The following is a 22,022-nucleotide window of genomic DNA, read 5'->3' on the forward strand; positions in this document are numbered from 1 at the left end:
TGTGTGCACGCAGTACAGAGAGAGTGCGAGCTCTCTGGAGTCTCCTTCTCTCTCTCTCTTTTTTAAAGATTTTATTTGTTGATTTGAGAGAGAGCATGCATGTGTGTAAGAGAGAGCATAAGCAGAGGGAGAGGAAAGGAAAGGAAAAGAAGGAGAGGGAGAAGTAGACTTCTCACTGAGCAGGAAGCCCAACATGAGGTTCCATTCCAGGACCCTGGAATCATGACTTAAGCCAAAGGCAGACACTTCACTGAATGAGCCATCCAGGTGCCCCTGGAGTCTCTTTCTATAAGGCCACTAATCCTGTCAGAACAGGACCTCATCCTTATGACCTCTTTTAACTTTATTTCCTTACTTAGAGGTCCCATCCCCAAAGACCTCCATACTGTGGGTTGGGGTATTAAAGTATGAATTTGGGGGCCGTGCAGTGTGCACAAGTATGCAGCGCATGCCAACTGCAATCTGCCAGGCCAGAATCTGCTCAGCCTCCTACTAAACCTTCTCATACTTAACTCCACATGCCCCAGACTAGCTGTGGGTTTCCAAGTGGATCTAGGATTTAGTGCCTCTATGCCTTTACATATACTGTTCCTTTCCTTTGGAGTGTCCTTGCCTTTTCTCCCATCCCTTCTCCATCTGGTAAACTGTTCACATTTCAGAGAAAAATTGAATATCACTTCCTGTATAGCCTTCCCTGACTGTCTCTTCAAGGCCCTGGGGCACTTACGTAGGTAATAACTAATTAAACATATGACCTGGGCAAATTACTTACTCCCTATGAACCAGTTTCTCCTGCATAACATGGAAATAAAATGGGGTTGTTGTGAGGATGAAGCGGGGTAAAAAAAAAAAAAAAGCACACGGAATACCCAAAGCCCAGTGATACCTGCTATTACTAACTAATGTTACTCTTTGTGTGTCACACACAGAAATGGTCTCCTTGTCACGAGGACTTGCCTTGTTCATCTTTGTGTCCCTAGGACGTAGCAGCCAGCTGTGTACTCGATGAATATCAATTGACCCATCCATGGGGAGCATCCTTCCAGATCGTCGTTTAACTCTGACTTCATAGGTGAGAGGCCCAGAGTAAAGGGACTTGTCTAAGGACCCACAGCTCACTGGTGATGGAGCCAGGCCCCTGGCACCAGAAAAATTCTCTATTCTCTTTTTCATGCCACCTTATGCACTCACCAATTCAGAGACTCATTTTTCTCTTCCCAGGAAAAAACTCTATGAGCCTAATGCAGCGATTAAGTGACAGTGAGGAAAAGGTGTGTTTTCTCTGGGCAAATGTGTATGATGTTGAACTCTGCCCGGGGCCGGGTTTCTATAGGGTCATGCTGCCAGGCAGCCTTGGCAACAGTGAGACTGCATGGAACCTTCTGGAAGCGCCTGCCAGGCACCTAATCTCACCCCAGACGGCCTCCCCTCTGTGGTCCCATAAATCGCTGCAGAGTGTATGCCAGACTGGACTGATGTGGGGAGTTTTGTGGCTGTGGCACTCAGCTGAGTTATTACCAATAGAACGTGAACATATGCATTTCACACATATGTGCTGAGACCTCTGGAATTTGTCCAAACTCATCAGAATCTGAGACTGAGACAAAGTTCATGACCCAAAGATAAGAATCTACAGAGCTTCTGGAATATCTAATTTTCTTGACATTTTAATCTCTCTTATTTTTTTAAAATAAGGGGCTTTTGTTGTTTTGTTGTTTAGTATTGAGTGGACACTTCTGACACATTGGATGGAAGTAGCTTCCTGTAGGTCAAGGAACTTTCTAATTTGTTAATGAAGTCTCTTGGGTTTTAGCCCCTACTCTCTAACAGGCTGTGTGGACTTAAGCAACTAGCTTAACCTTTCTGATCATCTGTCTTCTCATTTGAGTAAGAGAAGGGTATGCTTTCTAAGATTCCCCTCATCGTTAACATTTTAGCTTCATGTATTTTAACAAGACCTCCGGAAGTGTGTCTCCAAGCTTTGTGATACTCACATACTGCTATGACTGGCCTTTGTGCCATATCTCTGATGATGGGGGGAGAAGCGAATATAAAATGGGGATTTGTTCTGTAACAGGAGAGTTCAGGACATAGAAGAAAGAAGGTCTTAGGACTGCTGGTAACATTCGATATGCCTACAACTTAGTTATACAGTAAATATATATTCCTAGCACAGTGAATTATATTTATTAAGTTGAAATATATATTAAATATATACACTGCACTAGGGCATTAGTAGGTGCTTATAAGTGCTAACTGTTCATCTCCCTCCTCTTGCTACTTCTGCTCCTCAGTAGGGATTCCAGGTGAGTGGTGGCAGTCTCCCATCTACCCTGTGCTTCCACTGCTTTTGCCTCGCCATCCATCTGGTGGCTTCCCTTGTTTGCAGATAGCTGACCTGAAATCAGACCTCACACAGTTTCCTTGGCAGTCCTGTATTTTATAACCAAGGGATGCCCACTCCCGACATTATTTAGTGATTATTTCAGGCTGGACCCTGCAAAGAGGCAAATGGGATGGGTGGTGTTCTGGGTGTGAAATAGCCAGAGGAGGGACAACCTAGAAATGCCATGTCTGTTCAGAGCTTATAATTCCCAAAAGGCAGATGATGGGGAGCAGCTAGCAGTTTGCATGTATTTCTGTGGGAGATTTTCACTGCTGCATATTTTAGAGATTTAAATGAGAGTCTGATTTTCCATCCTTTCTCCTTTTGCTTCTCTCTCTTTTTTTTTTTTTTTTTTTAGAAATCTCCATTCTGCCCAACGGGCAATGCTGCTTGGACCTCTGCTTTCAGGGTATGTGTGTGTGTGTGTGTGTGTGTGTGTGTATACACACACACACACACACACATATATGTGTATTTATATTTTTTTATTGGAGTTTGATTTGCCAACATATAGTATAACACCCAGTGATCAGTGCTCATCCCATCAGGGTATATCTTGAAGCAGTTCCCACTCTGACCAAACACAGTGTGTTTTATTGCCCGGGCTGCAGGGTCCCTGTGTCTCCTGATGACACGGGATTACTTCCTATGCGGCTCGGAGACACTTTGCTCAGTAATGGGCTCATGGCACTAAGATGCCTCAACCATTACCTTGCATTTAAGTAATCCATCCTCACTCACTGAATCTCAGGGGCCTGGGGAGCAGAGAGGGACAGATGAGATCTTGTATCCCCAAATTCATGCAAATACTTCTCTGACAGGAGATAATTTATTCCACAAATTATTCATTTACCTGGTAAATTTGAGGGCTGAGTAACTAACTCATTGACAGACTCTGTACCTGGCAGTTTTATTTGGCCTATCACACAGTGTCCTGCCTCAGCACATGGATGCGGCTCTTTTCTCCAAAAAGTGATTTTATCCTTGGTTGTTATAAGCTTTCCAATCAATTTCCCAAGGAAATATTTAATTGAGAGAAGGGTAATGTAAAATAGGTTGGTATTTCCTATCCTGAGGGTAGCTGGGAAATGCTCATTGCTTGCCAACATGTCTTCTAGGAGAAATGCTTAAACTGACATTTAAAATGAGTGTAAACATGACTCTTTTCCCTCTTCTTCCACCTCCTTGTTCCTACAAATATCTGGGAAGAGAGAAAGAAGATTTTACAACATGCTAAACATGTTTGTTTCTCTGTGTAGTAACATCTCAACGTAAATAACAGTATTACAATCCCTCCAGAAGCCAGTTATTGGTGTATTTTTATTGATGAGCAGAGAGGTTTTGCATTTTTGGTAGATTTATTTAAAACATCCTGTTATGTGTGCTTATTAAATGCTGAGCAGAAAAGAGAAAAGTCATATATTCATACTTGATTCATTTGAACATGTCAAAACCCCTTATTGAGTAGACCCCACAGAAACCCAGTTTTCCCTGTTGATGAAAAAGGATCTGCCTCCTTTTCCAGAATAGAGTCTGAGGCCAGGCAAGTAGCATGTGAAAGCCCTCCTTTTACAGCTGCCACTGGCTGCAAGCCAGCGACTCATGCCCACCTCACTTCTCTCAAAACTCTGGCTTGGCAGCTTAGGAACTTTGCAAAATATCAGGGCAAACTTGATCAATAAATATCAAATCTTAATAAGTCTCTAAAATTTATACACACACGCATATACGCACACAGTCTTAGGTTTTCTCAGAAGTATATCCTGTGACACAGATTGAGGGTATTTTACTTAGTTGCTGAGCCCAAGAAGCACTGGTAGGAAGTAGTACAGATGTGTGATGGTGAGTTGGGTAGTGTTGGGCAACCAGACTTGCCTATGGTAGCTTGAGTTGTGCCACGGAAGGAGAGAAGGCAGGGTGGTTACCCACCTGCTCCTGTCTGCCATTGTCTGGGCTCCCTCCTCCAGGGAGCTTTAAGCCCCAGGGCTTGCAGAATTGCAGGTGCTTACCTAAGGTGCTCCTGTAGGTTCTGGAATGGTGAGGCCCAGACGGCCTGGAACATTAAGAATGCCTGTTACATAGGCCTCCTAGCAGTTCAGGAAAGGGAAGCTGAGATGGGAAAGGGGAGTAGCCTCTTGACAGCCGACGACAAGATCGTCAAAGTGCTGCTTTCCAAGCACCACGTGTTAGCCACCTTACGGTTCACCCGGGGCGTTGGCGGCCACGACAACATTTCCACATGAAAATTTTTAGGTGCTGCGAAGCAGACTGAAGACAGCATTCTTTTCTATACTATAGTTCGGTTTTTTGAACAGCAAAATCAGAGTTTGCGAGGGAACCCTAACTTCAGGCCAGGAAACATTGTGAAGAACATGTTGCCTTTTTCAAACAGGTTTTTGGAGACCAGGCTGTAATGAGGCCTACAACATTCTGAAATCCCTTGCTAGTTTGTATATATGTGTGTGTATATATATATATATATATATATATATATATATATATATGTATTTGTAAGTGACCAAATCTAATAAAATGAAAAACAGGTTTACTAAAACAGGTCCAAAAGACAATACAGGAGATAAGCTATAAAACCAAGCGTGAAGCCCCTCCTCGACACCCAAGCTCCATGGTCCCCAACAGACCCCAGAGCGAGGTCAGGGAGCTAAGGATCTTGCATCTCCTCTAAATCCAAATTACACACTTTGGTTTTGTTTTCCTTTTCAAGGTTTTTAAAAAGCTAACCACGGGAGTCAGGCAGGTCCACCCTGCGCTCGGCGGCACGTCCAGCCAGCCCATGGCAAGCTTGGGCCCAGTGTCCCTCGTTTTTGATCACTTCTGCTGGCCACGGCATGCATATATATATATATATATATATATATATATAGAGAGAGAGAGAGAGAGAGAGAGAGAGAGAGAGAGAGAAGCCTCTCGACAGCTGAGATATATACCTACACACACACAAAGTTAATTTATTGCATTAATAGAGCTCTTTACAAAAAAAAAAAGTCTAGTAAATGTTCAGGATGGACAAGACTCTCCCTTTTTTAAAGTTGCATAATTGTTTACACAGTCCTATAGGAATGAAATACTTTTAAATGCAGCTGAAACGAGAAGCATTTTCTTTTGTGGGTATTTTTGTGCTTCTCAGCTGTCCTATTTTTTCTCATCACTTAATGGCCAACACTGTGTCCTGCTCACAACAGGTACTCGGGGCTTCGGAATTCCTCTGCACCTCCTCTCTTATTTTTCAGTGAAACATTCTAACTAGTTTTTAACTTCTGAATGCAGCCTGCCATGTGGGGCTCCAGACTTCCTTTGTCTCCCAGGGTTGGATAGAATCAGATCTAACTCCTGACTTCATGAATTAGGCTGCTCCGATGCCAGAAGGTGACCTGCTCTGGCCCGTGTGAGTAGCCGGTGGCCTTGTGATCCATTCCTCTTTCAGCTCCAGCCTGTCACTTCAGCAAGTGTTCTCCCTTCTAAATCTTAATAAAGTCCCATCAGTCATGCTCCTCCGGTGCTAAGCATTCATTTCTGCAGGGGCTCTAAGGGTGACTTGAGTCTAGTTCACACCCTGCCTTGTGATCCTTCTATCCTCAGGGGAGCGGGGTGGGGGGCAGCTTTTGGCCAGCATTGCCACCCCCATCCTCAACACTGACTGGAATGCAGATTTCATCTTACATTTACAGGCTATGTCCAGTACTGGTGAGAAAATGTCTTTCCTCACATACTAAGAAATGAAGCAGAGTCGCTCCTTCTAAGGAAAATAATGTATCTTCTTATGTTTTTACCTCATCCGTTAAACCGGACCCAGGTAATATAAAATTCTGCTGGGTATCTCTGAATCCCCTATTGATTTAAAACTTAAATCCTATGATTTTTTTCCCCACTGTAGCAAATACTTTGTAGTCAGCCTTCAATCTGCGGCAGAAAAAGTGAAAAACTTCAATAAGAGGCTGCAATCTCAAATCCATAATTGACAAAATCTGTCCCGCCCCTTGGCCGATTGGCTGGTAGCTATACCAGTAGCACCATAAGCAAGCAAACAAGGGGACACACAGTGGTTCATTTCTTTAAGGATGGGAGATTGTCTTTTCTGCTGTCATGGTTGTTCTGGGTAGAGATGGAATGTTTTCCCTGCCAGAGGTCACAACTCCTATTGCTACTGAATGAGAGAGAAAAGGGAAAAGTCCAGGGGACTGTTTGAGACCCTCTATAGGACCTCGGCTCTTATTGTAAGACCATGAACTGTGTGGTCTTCTAATTCCAGGACCAATTCATCATGTAATCAGGGAGGGACAGAGGCACTGTTTCCTCACCTACGAAGTGTGGAACTGATACTGTCTGCTCACCTAAAAAGGGTTTAGAGAGAACAAAGTAATAAAGAGGCATAATCACAAAGAGTGACAATTAAAGAGAGACCAGTTCTTAAGAAGGGGAGTAGGTTTTTAAAATCTCTTATTTCCACCACAACAACACTGGTTAATAGTTGTTCTTAGCCAAGATTTGCAGAATGTCAGGACCTGACGTTGGTAGGAATGAGATATGGACTTTGTTGCTCAGTAGCCAGTTACTTGGGCACCTGGGTAGCTCAGTGGTTGAACATCTGCCTTTGGCTCAGGTCGTAATCCCCAAGATCGAGTCCCGCATGAGGTCCCCTGCAGGGAGCCTGCTTCTCCATCTGCCTATGTCTCTGTCTCTCTCTGTGTCTCCCATGAATAAGTAACCAGATGCTTAAGATTAATTTATAGCTATTAAACCTACCATGGTCCTGACCAGCTCCCAAAACAGGAAATGCTTTTTCCCATCGCAAGACGTACTTTATACAGTGGTGATGCCCTGATTGCCCCCAACCATTATGGTAAGAGTAAGGTACTTACTTGATCCTTATGAAAAATGGAGGCTGCATTTTGTTAATTTACACAGCATAAGAACTCAAGTCTTAGATCAATAATCTGGCATGAATTTTTCTTTTTTATTTTTTTAAAGATTTTATTTATTTATTCATGAGAGACATGGAGAGAGAGGCAGAGACACAGGCAGAGGGAGAAGGAGGCTCCCTGCAGGGAAGCCAATGTGGGATTCGATCCCAGAACCCCGGGATCACAACTTGAGCCAAAGGCAGACGCTCAACCACTGAGCCATCCAGGTGCCCCTGGCATGCAGTTTTCATTTGTCACACTTAATTGCACTCTACTTCACCCAAGCAGTGTGTATTAACTTCATTATGTGCCTACCATGAGCACATGGGTTCTGGGGAGACTGAGATGGCCTCTCATGGGTATGTTTTTGATGAACAGTACTTCTCACTTTTGTTGGCTTGAGACATATGCTAAATTTGGGAGCATGACAACCTCGATCAGCTTGTCCAGAGACTCAGTTTACTTTCTGCCTCTAGGTAATTGTTTCTTCTGTCCTTTGGTGAGGCCCAAGGAGCTCAGTATTATCTTCCTCTGATGTAGAGGCAGCGTAACTGGTACTATTCAGCGTTTATCTTTATCCTGCATGGATGCCTTTGGAAGTCTAATGAAACCAGAGAACCTTTCTCAGAATAATATTTTTTCAATTCATATGATAAAAAACACCAGAATTCTGGAGGAAAACAGTTATATTGAAACAGACTTTTATGTCCGAAGGCTTTAGGTTAAAAACCCTTGTGGGTGAAGAACCTCTTTGTTAGAGAACAGTGGTACAACAATAACAGAGAGCTTCAAATTATTTATATTGAATTTTTAGTGCCTTTCTTACAAAGCATTTACAGAGTTTCATTAGGAACATTTTAACTATAATAGTATCTCCTGGGTAGAGATGCAAAAATGTACCCAGTCCCAAGGCTGCTACATTGGAGGATCTCAGCTCTTGCTTTCTCCCTCTCTGATGGATGCCCTATCCAATGGAATGGACCAAGGCCATCCTCAGTCTGAAGTACCTGACTTGAGTCCCAGAGGCTAAGGTAGACTTGCTGTTGTAAAAGCAGGAATGAGAAATGCTTTAGATTGAATATAGGATTGGGTCAAAACTAGAAAGGCTAGAAGGGTTGGACCAGAGAAACAAAATCAAAAGGAGGCCCCTGGAGGAAACTGTTGATCTAGAGCAAGGATGGGCACAAAATTCAGTAGAATCCAAGGTTGTGTTAAGGGTTAATTTCTCATTTTGTTGGCCGTGTCATGGAATGGCTCTGTTATAAAGTATTGAAGTCAAGGGAAATTAAATGATGTTTTTAGGTAATAGTAGCAATATTTGATGTCGTGGTACAGAAAACAGGTATTTAATGCTTTCTACATATTGATACAAATTTCTGTTTTTGCAAACAAGCCCTAGATATGAAAAACCAAACCGGGAAATGTCTCATAATTTTTGTTAGTCATTTAGGAGAGTGGATTTATTTGTGGTTTATTCCCAATGACTTAGATTTTATTTTTTGTTGTTTAAAAAAAGATTTTATTTATTTATTCATGAGACAGAGGCAGAGACATAGGCAGAGGGAGAAGGAGGCTCCCTGCGGGAAGCCGGATGAGGGACTTGATCCCAGGACCTGAAGATCACAACCTGAGTGGATGGCAGATGCTCAACTGCTGAGCCACCCAGGCGCCCCAGAAAAGATTTTTTTTAAGGCAGCAGATAAGTCACCCTCCTCCACAGCTTCTTAGGAGTAGCATTGATCCTAGGCCCTGACCACCCAACTGCCTTCCTTCTCCTCTCTGTCCTGACCAACAGAGCCACCTAGCGCTCATTACAGGAAACTCTCCAATCCAGGGTTTCTTGACCATAGTGCTTCTGGGACCATCTGTTCAGAGATTGCTGCACCCAGTTCCCAGAGCTCCTGCTTTAGTAGACCTAGGGTTGGGCCCAGTCAGTGTCATTTCTATCAGGCTCCCAGGTAGTGAGCCGCTGGTCTGAGAACCACAGTTTGATCACCACTGCTTTACCATAATGTTCTTCCTTTCTAAGGAGGCCATGCCCAGGCATACCCTATGATTGTCAACAATTTCACTGACCACTGATCAGCTAATTTAACACTTCAGGGCAGTTGCTTTTTCATAGCAATGCACATTTTCTTTTGTAACTGCCTTTTGGCAACATTTTATCCACCTTTAACCTATATCTTAGAAAAATATCTTTTTTTTTTAATTTTTCTTAATTTTTATTTATTTATGATAGTTACAGAGAGAGAGAGAGGCAGAGACACAGGCAGAGGGAGAAGCAGGCTCCATGCACCGGGAGTCCGACGTGGGACTTGATCCCGGGTCTCCAGGATCGCGCCCTGGGCCAAAGGCAGACGCCAAACCGCTGCGCCACCCAGGGATCCCAGAAAAATATCTTTTATTGCTTTCCTTTTCCTCTCATTTTCTTTGCTGTTGGGTTTTGTTGTTGTTGTTATTGTTGTAATTAAGATTTAAAAAAGGAAAAAGAGGTGCCCAACATGGTCTGATAAGCATGACTAGTTAACACATTTGATTAATAACACCACAAATTTTGAAATTTGCTAATTGCCATTATATCCCACAGCCTTAGGAAGTATCCAATTATTTATTTATACAGTAAAGTTTCCACTGGCTCTTCCATATCCTCCTCTGATTAAAAAAATGTTTTCATCAAAAAAAATAATATTCAGAGCAGAAAAAAATCTTTTAGCTTTTTGTTGTTGTTAACTGTGTTTTAAGCGCAGAATAGTACAAATACCTTGCGGTAAGGAGATTTTGAGGAACCATCAGCATCATATCTAATCTTATTTCTCTGTAAAATTGTTCTGACTTCCAGAAAAATCAACTTCTAAGTGAACCTTTGGAAATTGCCTATAAATAAGTTTAGGGCTAACAATGTGTGTACAAGGAATCAACAACCCAGTTTCGTGCACCTAGAAATCACAGGGCGAAATCTTTGTAATGAATCACACAGGGTGGGCAGAGAAGCTAATCTGCGGTGCTTAATTATTCTTGGTAACGACAAATGGGTGGTGGATCCAGGTTACCCCAGACACTTTGGAGTCATCACAGTAGTATTTTTAAAGACCTTACACTTTTGTTTTACTTGAGGAACATTTTTTTTAAATTTTTATTTATTTATGATAGTCACAGAGAGAGAGAGAGAGAGAGAGAGAGAGGCAGAGACACAGGCAGAGGGAGAAGCAGGCTCCATGCACCGGGAGCCTGATGTGGGATTCGGTCCCGGGTCTCCAGGATCGCGCCCTGGGCCAAAGGCAGGCGCTAAACCGCTGCGCCACCCAGGGATCCCCGAGGAACATTTTTTTAAAAGCATTTATTTATTTATTCATGAGAGACACACAGAGAGAGGCAGAGAAGCAGGCTCCCCACTGAGCCCCATGCGGGACTCGATCCCAGGACTCCGGGATCACACCCTGAGCCGAAGGCAGACGCTCAACCACTGAGTCACCCAGGGCCCCCTTGAGGAGCATTTTGAAGATGAAACCAAACAAACAGCTGTTTCTGCCAGTTGATTTCATCTTTTCAGAAAACACAAGCAGCACCCTGCCCGAGACTCGGAGGTCGGGCCGTTGCCCGAGACGGGGAGGTGACCCCCAGTCATCTCCCCGGGCACCTGCGCCTCCTCGGAGCCAGGATGAGAGGCCGGGGTGGCCTTCAGTGAGAGCGCTGGCTGGAGATGAAAGATGCGCGGGGACGCCCGGCCCCGCCTTCGTCAGTGTCTCTGCAGAGCCTGGGACTCTATGGGTCAAGTGAAAACATACTGGGGACAAACTTGTAAACAGAGGCTTCCTTTGAAGTGAGGCGGACAAGTGGACTCAAAACAATTGTATGTGTGAGTAAAATCAGGCATGCTTCCCTCCACCCCCTGGAAACAGCCAGGACTCTTGACACAGCAGAGCCACAAGTGTGGAGCATTTATTTAGTGGGACCTTTGTGACCGGCCTTCTTAGATCTCTGGCCCCCCGGGAAATAAGGAAAACCGTTTGACAGACTGACACATCAGGACTTCTGTGTCTGTTTTGAGGTTTCTTTTTGACGAAAGACGGAGTCATGCATCTGCTCTGCATTCAGCCCTGAGATCCAGCTTCCACGGCCCAAGGCAGGGTAAGGGGCCGCTGTATCAAAGATCAATATTCAAGAAAGTAAAGGTATTGCACACAACACCCTTAACCCCAAAGACACAAGACCTCGAAGGAAACATGGGAGTCAGTCCTCTATTACCTTCTAAATATTTCCCTCCCGGTTTCAAGTAAAGAGCTCCAACGAAGTTGAGTTGTTTGTCTCTGGTTGGGAGAGAAACTCTTTGGCCGTGAAGTTAGTTTTGTGGCTGATGGAGAGTCCTGACTCTGGTGTGGGCTCGCCCTCCAGAGCACCATGCAGTGTCTTCCCCCTCCGAAGGCTGCTGTAGGGTAAGGAAGTCCTGCTCCTCTGTGGACACCCCCTGTACTGAGCCCCACCGGGATGAGAACCATGTTATAATCAGTACAATTCCAATTTAAATGATCCTGCATTAGGCTGATTTGGAATTCAAAGCCAAACGCCTCAGTGGCAAAGACTGCATTATCTGGTCAGAAAAACTCTTTTATAATCTATTAGACTCATTACACCTGTGTACTTAATTCCCATCAGTATCCAGTTTGAATCCTCTTCTTCGAATCAGCTGCTTATGCTAAGCAAGCAGTCCAAAATGACTTCCAAAATCCTGGAGAGGCAAGGGGAGCTGGGAAGCATGGTGGCCTCTCCTGCCAAGAGCCAGGGATCTTCCAGCTTGGGTCCCATTTTGCTTCTCTCTTCTTTGCCTTCAAGGCAGGATCTCTGCCTTCTCTTGGTATTTTTTGGTCATGGAGCTCTTCATTTGCCGGTCAGCTCTAACATTCTTCATTGATGAGGAGCTGGAGAGCCCAGCCATAATACCAGTGTGTCTCTGTCCCGCAGGCGGCACATCTGTATTTATCATGGTAGGAATAATAACGGCATATGCAAAAAGCAGCTGCTGCTTTGGGGTCTTCAGCACCCAAGAACAAAAATAAGTCCAACCAACCTAATATATTTTCCAATGTGTGCCCCAGAAGTTGGAAAAGAGCTTCTTAAATTGCTTTTGTTTAAGCATTTCTATGGCCCCAGGGGGAAAAATATCTATCAAATTTAGTATATGCATTTTACTTTGTGGCATTTTGAGATCCAACCGTATCATCTGTAATGAAAACAGAGCAACCTTTAAAATAAATTAAAAAAAAAAATAAAAAAAAAAGGAAAAACCTCTCTACCAGAGACATGGCCTGAACCAGTGCCAAAGATTTCAAGCTGGTGAACCAGTAAAGGAGTCAGATAAATCAGAATGAGTGTAACAGATCTGATCTATTTCAGCTCAGATTAACCTCTTTACTATGTCTTCAATGGTCAAAAATCCTGGGTTGCAAGAATAAGAATGTTTAATAGAGCAGAACTTCAGGGGAAAAAAATAAGAGAGAAATTGCATAAAGAAAAGTGAGACGTGTGACCATAGCTCTCCATGACCCGACTGTGGTGAGGGGTCGAGGGCAGGGGAGGGAAGGATTCTGTAACGTGCCAATCTGAAAGGCAGATTTATTTCACTTGTATATAATAATTCCAGATCCCAGTGACCATTTACATTAGTTGGCAACAGCTGCTTATAGGTCAGGTAACAATAGCATTGAATAACCTCAAAATGAACAAATGCGGATTTCACATTGGTGTTAATTGCATTTCATGCTCTTCGAAAACCCCAAGCAGGCTGTGTGAAAAATACAGAACCAGGTTCTGCTTTTCTGATTATTTTTATCTTGAGGCAAAAGCCCTTTCTAAATCTTCAGAAGGAGGGTGCAGGGCGGAAAGATGATCATGAATGTCACAGACCAACTGGGTGTTTCTGGGCCAAGGTCTATGGATATTTTCTAAGAATGCAGGACACTGATTCAAGCTAAAAGGCTGCAAAAGATGTGTAGAGGAACCCATTTCTGGGGCCTGACCAGGGCTGGGATGGATTTTATTCAGGGTGAGCAATTTACAATTGCAGCATTTAGGGGTCCCTTCCTCTTTGTCAGTCATGTTGCTGGATTTAGTCCTACAATTTCAGTATTATAGTGAGTAGAAGAGTCTAGATCTGAATCTATACCTCTGGGTAAGCAGTTAGCTTGCATTTCTCATGCTTCTCCGTCCTACCCTCACAGAGTTTTATTGAGATATAACATTGGTTAAGGTGTACAACATAATGATATGACATGTGTATATTGTAAACTAATCTCCGCAATAACTTAACATCCATCACCTCACAGAATTACACGATTTTTTCTTGTAATGAGAACATTCTAATTCTGCCATTTTTTTTAAGATTTTATTTATTTACTCATGAGAGACACAGAAAGAAAGAGACAGACACAGGCAGAGGGAGAAGCAGGTTCCACGCAGGGAGCCCGAAGCAGAACTCGATCCCGGGACTCCAGGATCGTGCCCTGGACCGAGGGTGACGCTAAACCGCGGAGCCACCTGGGCTGCCCTAATTCTGCCATTTTTAAAATGAGTATGAATCTGTCTAGGATCTTGCCATAGTGCAGATGCTGACCTAGCACTAGATCTAGGTTGGAGCTCAAGATTCTGCATTTCAGATGAGCACCCAGGTGATGCCAGATGCCTGGGTCCTCAGGCCATACTCCCAGCTGGGTGACACACCTCAGGCATTTCAACAGTTTTGAGACTTTACAGCTCTGAACTGTACTGAAATTTGGACTCTGAGACAAGAGGTGAGTTACATCAGGTGGTACCCAGTGATGCCGCATGCATCCATGCAGAGGCAGGTTGGCCTAGTTTCTGACTGCTTTACCTCATAATTTACTATGATTTCTCCAAAAAAATTTGTTGGGCTGCAGCCACAAATGTTGTTCTCATTTTCACTGTAGACATTTTCAGATTTACCCACGGGCACCCTGGAGACAGCTATGACAAATCTTGGGATATGTGTTAAAGTCTGTGACCCTTCTTCAGCTCTGATATTCAAAAATATTACTTAGCGACAGGAAAATATAAATTTCAAACACCCACTCACTTTCCTCCTTGAAGATCCTATTATCATTTAAATACTTTTTAAGAGGGCAAAAAAGTATATAGTACCAAGCTAAGAACTATAATCTTTCATTACATTGGGACTTAGCATAGACTCTTCTCTCTTTATACAGCTATTCGGGTTCTGTGATAAGATCAAGGAGCTTTACATGAATTCTTGTAAATCAATACATAATAGTACAGGTATTTAATTCTTAATTTTACTACTCTATCCATATGAATTTTTATTGTGGAAAGATGTTTTGCCAGAAAATGCTTCTGTCACAAATTCTTAAGGTATTTTTCCTAAAATGATACAAACTGTATTGCATTAGAGGTGTCTATAGTTCATGAAGGTTCTTCTCTCCATAAGGCTGGTGAAAACTCATGTCTTAAGTAGGTCACCAATGGGTTCAAGAGATTTTCAGATAGTCAGAGTTTGAGTCATAGGATGGAAGAGTTAATTGGGGACATGGTATATAGGATGGAAGTGGTATATGGGGACTATCTCCTTCAGTCTGAAATCCCTCATCTAGGGATTGTCCAGCTGAAATGTTCCTTCTTTTATAAAGTTCGTACCCTGTGGGATGCCTGGGTGGCTCAGTGGTTTGGCGCCTGCCTTCAGCCCAGGGCGTGATCCTGGAGTCGTGGGATCGAGTCCCATGTCAGGTTCCCGGCAGGGAGCCTGCTTCTCCCCCTGCCTGTGTCTCTGCCCCCCTGCCCCCATGTCTCTCATGAAAAAATAAATAAAATCTTAAAAAAAAAATAAAGTTCGTACCTCTTGGTCAAACATTGAGCAAGATTATTGAAGTTGAGAGGGATTTAAGGGTCATGTCATATAAGTAGGGTGACCATAGGATTTATCTTCCAAACTCTGGGTCATTTTTGAAAGTAAAATGGGGAAGAACTAATAGTTATACTGGAACAAAAGATGTAAGCTACAACTGTCCTGAGAAAATCAGAATGTGTGGACTCCCTAAATGTGACCCCACCTTCTGATGGAGATAAAAATCCACCTAACCATATCCCAAACCATTGGCCATCTGGCCTCTTTTCTGAAATTCCTCCAAGAAAAGGGTACTCAGTCTTACAGAACAGACCTTATTCCACTGCTAGGGTGGTGGAATTAAAATAAAAATTTGGTTATTAAAATATCCTTTCTGCCATTAGCATGGTATTTGTATAACATTCGCTTAACTTCCTGCTTCCCCCCCCCCCTTTTTTTTAAGATTTTATTTATTCGTGAGAGACACAGAGAAAGAGGCAGAGACACAGGCAGAGGGAGAAGCAGCCTCCCTGCAGGGAGCCCCATTCAGGACTCAATCCCAGGACCTCAGGATCATGCCCTGAGCCAAAGGCAGACACTCAACAACTGAGCTACCCAGGTGCCCTCCTGCTTCTTATCAGGGCATCCTAGGACAAGTTGGCTGACTTTTTGTCTGACTGCTCAAAGGGTTGAGTGGTTTTCTCTGTTAAGCTGATTTCCTTAAAGGTACTTTATCATGTCTCCCACCCCCTTACAGTTCCCCAGTTCCTACTAAAGCATGAATGACTGGTAGACTGATGATGAATTGGTTCCTTTAGTGACAGTCTAAGTCTTAGGCGATGTCCTAGTTAGAAAAAATATTGAAGGACACCTCCTCCAAATCTTCACCAAGTTCTCGAATTTTCTCTAAGATACGCACTCCAGGCTGTTGTTCACTTCTCCTTCAAACATTTCCAGTGAGTGGGGAACTTATGTTTTCAGAAGTAGACTCTTCTATCTTTTCCCAACTCATAATTGCATGAAGAATGTTTTGCCTAAGCTCTTCAAATTCTGTTGCATGATCCACTCTTTGTTTTTTTTTTTTTTTTTTTTTTTTTTTATGATCCACTCTTTGAAGAGTTTTATCATAGGCCAAAATTAATTCTAAGAACTTTAGAATCAGGAGTGCCTGGGTGGCTCAGTCAGTTAAGCATCTGCCTTTAGCTTGGGTCATGATCTTAGGGTCCTGGGGTCAAGCCCTGTATCAGGCTCCGTGCACAGTGGGGAGTCTGCTTCTCCCCCTGCCCCTCCCTTCCCACTCGTGCTCTCTCTTTCAAATAAATAAAATATTAAAAAAAATAAATTTTAGAATCAATGTATACTGAGTAAATCCAGTTGTTTTGGAGAAACATATGTAGCATTGAGAATGAATCCTTATTGTCTTTAACTCATTCAATGAATATTTGTTGACCATGCACTACTGTTTAGAGATTAATGAGACACATGGTGCAGGTTCCCTAGGAACATGCAGTTTGGGAGAGTACAAATATAGCAGTTACAATGGAATATTTATACTTGTAAATGTCACGTGGGAATAAAGAGAAGGGGAGACCAGCGTTGGTGTGACATGGAGGACTTGAAAGGACATAGCAGGTAGATAAGATGAAGAAAGCTGCCAGAGTGTAGAATATATACAAAGAGGTGACTCAAGAGTCTCAGATTTGATGACTCAGAATTCACTCAATTCATTGATTCCCAGATTAAGTGACTTACAAATTTTTATATTCAAGAGAGCAATTTCTCATTTGTTAACACCGTATTTTTTTAGAGTGGATAAAGTTGACAACTTTTAAATTCTTCAGTGAGAGGATTGTTGGAAGTCTTGGTCCTTGTGTTTGCAGTGTAAGGGACATGGGTTGTGTGAGCTTCAGGGTCCCTCCTAGCTCCAGAATTCTGCTAGGGCCACGGGTGCAGCAGAAAGAAGATTCCCGGAGCAGGAGCCTAAGTCCTCAGCTGTGTCCAGGCTGTACTATTAATTAGCCTTTGTGACTGAGGAAAGTCCTTCTTTTCCCTGAGGATTTCCTTCCTTGTAAACTTAGAAGTTGTGTTTCATAATTATTGCACCTTTTTGTGGACCTCGAATTTTATGATTACTCTTTCTTTCCTTGAGTGTGCTCTACAGTTTTTGTGAGGGAACCCACTTCCTTTATTTTTCTTGCTGTGTTTTCTTATGTGTTGTCCAGTGGCCATGTCTAGACTTGGGAGTTGGCTCAGTGAGGTCAAGTGTGACCAGTGGTCAAGTCTGTGGACTGAGCAAACTGGGGACAGAGAAAAACTTGGGGAAGGTCAAGACCAACCACTATGTCCATGTAACAATCTGCGTAGGAAACATCAAGCATGTCAGAGCTACACAGTGAAGCTTACCGTTTCATTGCATTGTTCACATCTTAACCCGGAAAACGTAATTGCCAGGTTCTCAGAATTAACTCACAACTGCCTTCTCCCATTATGGCCATCATAATTATTATTCTTAATTATGAAATGTTTTAAACACACTGTACAGAGAACAATATTCAATACGCAGACACCAGTGAACCTGCCCCACAAATTTGATGAGTATCAACAAATATCCATGTGTTGTTTCATATCATATTTCTTAAGAAATATAACATTGTGGGGCACCTGGTGGCTCAGTGGTTGAGCATCTGCCTTTGGCTCAGGTCGTGATCCCGGGGTTCTGGGATCAAGTCTCATATCGATGAGACTGTGCCCTACAGGGAGCCTGCTTCTCCCTCTGCCTGTGTCTCTGCCTCTCTCTCTCTCTGTGTCTCTCATGACTAAATGAAATCTTACAAAAAAAAAAAAAAGAAATATAACATTGCAAATATAATTAAAGCGCAGCCCTCCCCCCACCTCCTCATTCCTTTCCTCCCCAGGAGTAAATGCTACCCTGAGGTTGGCATATATCATTTCAATACTTTTATTTTTCCCCTTTGGCAACACATGTATATATTCTTTTAAAAGAATACACATAGTGATTGTGTACCTTGAAATTTTATATAACTGGTATTTTTCTCTAGGAATCCGTTTGTGACTTTGTTTTTTTTTTAACCTGATACTATTTTTTGATATTTGTTCATGTTGCTACTTGTAAATCTAATTTACTAAACTTCACTTCATTATAGGATGCTGTAATGAATAAACCTCCTTTTTACTTACTCACTCCTCTCAAGAGAGAGATTTTTCCAAAAAATATTCTGGGAAGGAGAATCTAGAGTTGACCTTAGGACCCTTCTCTGGCTTCCATTGTATCCTCACTATGCCCCTTCTACAGGATTTATCATACTGTTTTGTCTTTTTTTCGTTAAGATTTATTTATTTATTCATGAGAGACATAGAGAGAGAGGCAGAGACACAGGCAGAGGGAGAAGCAGGCTCCTCGCAGGGAGCCCGTTAGGGGACTCGATCCCGGATTCCAGGATCACGCCCTGAGCTGAAGGCAGACGCGCAACTGCTGAGCCACCCAGGCATCCCCATACTGTCTTTTCATCACTGATTATCTTTCTTCCTAACTAGACCAAATATACTCAAAAGCAGATACAATTCAATTGGTTCATGAAGTCATTCATTCAGCAAGTGTTTAGATAAGCAATTATATTCCAGGGAGTTTGCTGTATATATATATATATTGAAAGTCACAGGCCAGAAAGTTCCAAAATTAGACATATAATGAACTGGACTGGAGATTTACAGGCTAGATTCATCACAGAGTGGAGTCTTACTTTGTTTGTAACTAAGCTAACATTGAAAAATTGAGAGACTACCTACAAATCTGAGACTCTGGCTTCCCTTGTTGGCAACTGTCTGGGGCTGGCTGCAGCCTGTGCCCTCTGTGTGGCTTGCTTTCTGCGTGGCCTCTGCATGTGCCCCCCTCCTGGCTTTCTCCACTTGGCGGCCTCTCTCATTAGTAGTATCAGTTTGGGCCTCTTAAATCTCCAGGTTTCTGATGCCTCATACAGAGAAATGTGGGGGAGCAGGGGCTGCCATGGCACCGCGGGAACAGAAGGTGAGAGGCAGAACCACCTAAGCAGGAGATGGAGTGTTCAGGAGTGCCCATGACCTTGGCTTGCCTCACAGACAACGGCGCTTTGTTTAACCTCCCATGCAGCTGGGCTCCCGTCAGTGCCTCCCTGTGCTTCCCTCAGTTTTTGCTTTTTGTAAAGGATTTGACCCATTATATAATGTTAGTGTCTCTTATGATTTCATTATATAGTTTGACAATTCAAAATGGCCTTCTTTATGCCACGTACTACTTTTTCCTCAAATTCTACCTTCCACAATATTAATAATATCCATTTCCGTGATGGATCTTTGTTCCTCCTTTTTTTTATTCATAAAATTTTTAAAAGATTTTATTTATTTATTCATGAGACACAGAGAGAGAGAGAGACTGAGAGAGAGATAGAGACAGGCAGAGGGAGTCCCTATATGGGATTCGATCCCAGGACCCCAGGATCACGACTTGAGCCAAAAGCAGATGCTCAACTACTGAGCCACTCAGGCATTCCTTTATTTGTAAGTTTTTAGCATCATTCTGTTGTGTATGGTTCCCCATATATGATAATTTTTGGTTTGGGGCTATTTATGTTTTGATAAAGAAATACTACCATTTGTATTTACTACTTTTGTGTTTTAATAAGAAAATTTAATCAAATAAGGTTTTTTTAAAGATTTTTTATTTATTCATGAGAGACACAGAGAGAGAGGCAGAGACATAGGCAGAGGGAGAAACGGGCTCTATGCAGGAAGCCCAATGTGAGACTCGATCCTGGGACCCTGGGATCACTTCCTGAGCCAAAGGCAGATGTTCAACCGCTGAGCCACCCAGGCAGCCCTAAGCAAATAATTTTTAATTTACATTTTGTACCTTATTTTACATCTTCTGATTTTGGTGCTTTCATTTTTTCTGTATGTTTTTGTTGGTTTATTTTGTTCCACTATATGATTTTGTTCTATCATGTGGTTTACTATTTTCAGTGATGGTCAAGATACAAAATAGTCTAACTCTCAGTGTATTAGAGATTGATTTCACATTTACAAAGCACATAAGTAAATGTACATTTCTTTGTCAAAGGCAAGATCGTATTTGGTCTGTCTCTGCCCAAGGAGCAAGTTAGCATGCCGTCACGGGCCCTGCCCTTCTGTCCCTCAACTGTCTTCACTTTCATCAGTAGTCAAAGATACTTTTAAGTTATTATATCATTTTCATATTTATTACATAATTAATTATATAATGGTATATTTTTAAAGATTTTATTTATTCATTCATGAGAGAGAAAGAGAGACGCAGAGACACAGGCAGAGGGAGAAACAGGCTCCATGCAGGGAGCCCAATGTGGGACTCGATCCCGGGACTCCAGGATCACACCCTGGGCAATGTAGGTGCTAAACTGCTGAGCCACCCAGGGATCCCTATATAGTGCTATGGTAAGTACATTAAGACACTACTAATTTTCCTATTTATTTATTTCTAGTTTTCCTTCAAAAGAAGGTTTGTTGTGACAGTGTTTGATTGATTTTCCTGAACACTCTAAGTCCTTCCATTACAATTTTTCCCTTTTTCTACTCACCACAGATATGTGAGCAGGAGAGAGCGAGAGAGGAGGGGAAGCTTGCATAGCAGGGAAGGCTATTTCTAGGTAGTACTGAGGCAGGTACCTAGTTTTCTGGTCTCTATACCCTTTGTGACTCAGCAGAAGTCCAATAGGCATCCAAGGTTAGAGTGAGATGCTGCTTAATAAGTAATCTTAATGTTATTTTAAAGAGAATAATAAAAGGAGGAATCACTAAATATGAATGCCCAGTGAAGACGGTGAGAGAAAACCCTAGATAATAGTTCTAAGGCTTCAAGACTCAGTGATTGACAAATTTCCACACTGTCCATTTTAAGAGAGCTGATTGCCTAGGGGCGTTTCCTGTTTGACCACGTACATGAAACAGGATGGCTGGTGGCCGAAGCTTTGATAATTTGAAGATCTGGCTGTCGACTTTGTGTCTTTTCTCAGCTATTCAATTTTAGATATGCCACATTATTTGAGCCCTTGATTCCTATATATCTTTTAATGGGAATAATAATACTCTCTTCCCAAAGTTAGATGAGGTAGCAAATATAAAGCACTGTGGCTGTGCCTCGTAGATCTTAAGCCCTCAATTTTAAAAAATGTGTTACTTAGAGATTTTTAGATTTGCTGCCTAATCAATTTCCAAATTTGTCAAATTAACAGCTTCCAAGTTTGCTTTATACAGCACACCATCATTCCATAGAAAAGTGTGTGAACCATAGTTGGTGTGGTAATCATCGGGAAGGAAGGACACGGACATACTGATTATTTGGGGTATCTTAACCAAGGTGTTTTCACAGCTGTACACTCAGCCTTCTCTAATTTGCTGACTCAGAAATTCTCAGATCTGCTCCCTTGGCTCCCTGTCTGACTTTTGATTACCTCTAGACAATGTATAGTTCATTGTTCATCCCTGACTTCCACTCACAGACGCATTGTTTAATGGAGTTTCCTTTTTCTTCACCCTCATGATCCATGTTTCATATCTGAACATTGCCTTTTCACCCATGGATCACCATTTATTCACGTCTCCTCTGGAGCTCATTATTTAGCGGTGTCCCCTCTGCTAGGTCTCATCAGGGTGCATCCTGACTTTCTCATCCATTCTTCCTGGATACTTGTGCCTATTCTCGGGGCTTCAGCAACTACCTCTGTTGACTCCCAGTTCTGTATCTCCAGCCAAGGTCTTGATCCCATTCTAGTTTTTTACTGAACATTTCCTCCTGTGGATCCTGCAGAAGCCTTGACCTCAGCATGTCTCAAAG

At 42.6% G+C, this 22,022-nt stretch overlaps 1 long non-coding RNA gene across 1 annotated transcript in view; it reads left to right on the forward strand.

The window, feature by feature from the left end:
* Positions 1-882: 882 nt before the first annotated feature.
* The window catches only part of LOC112643857 (uncharacterized), a 42,029-nt gene continuing 20,889 nt past the window's right edge, over positions 883-22,022 (forward strand). The window contains exon 1 of the long non-coding RNA XR_003125943.3: positions 883-1,072. This is a non-coding gene — a long non-coding RNA (uncharacterized LOC112643857). The remainder of the gene's footprint in view (positions 1,073-22,022) is intronic.

The sequence above is a fragment of the Canis lupus genome, chromosome 1, assembly GCF_003254725.2.
Source record: "Canis lupus dingo isolate Sandy chromosome 1, ASM325472v2, whole genome shotgun sequence".
NCBI lineage: Eukaryota > Metazoa > Chordata > Mammalia > Carnivora > Canidae > Canis > Canis lupus.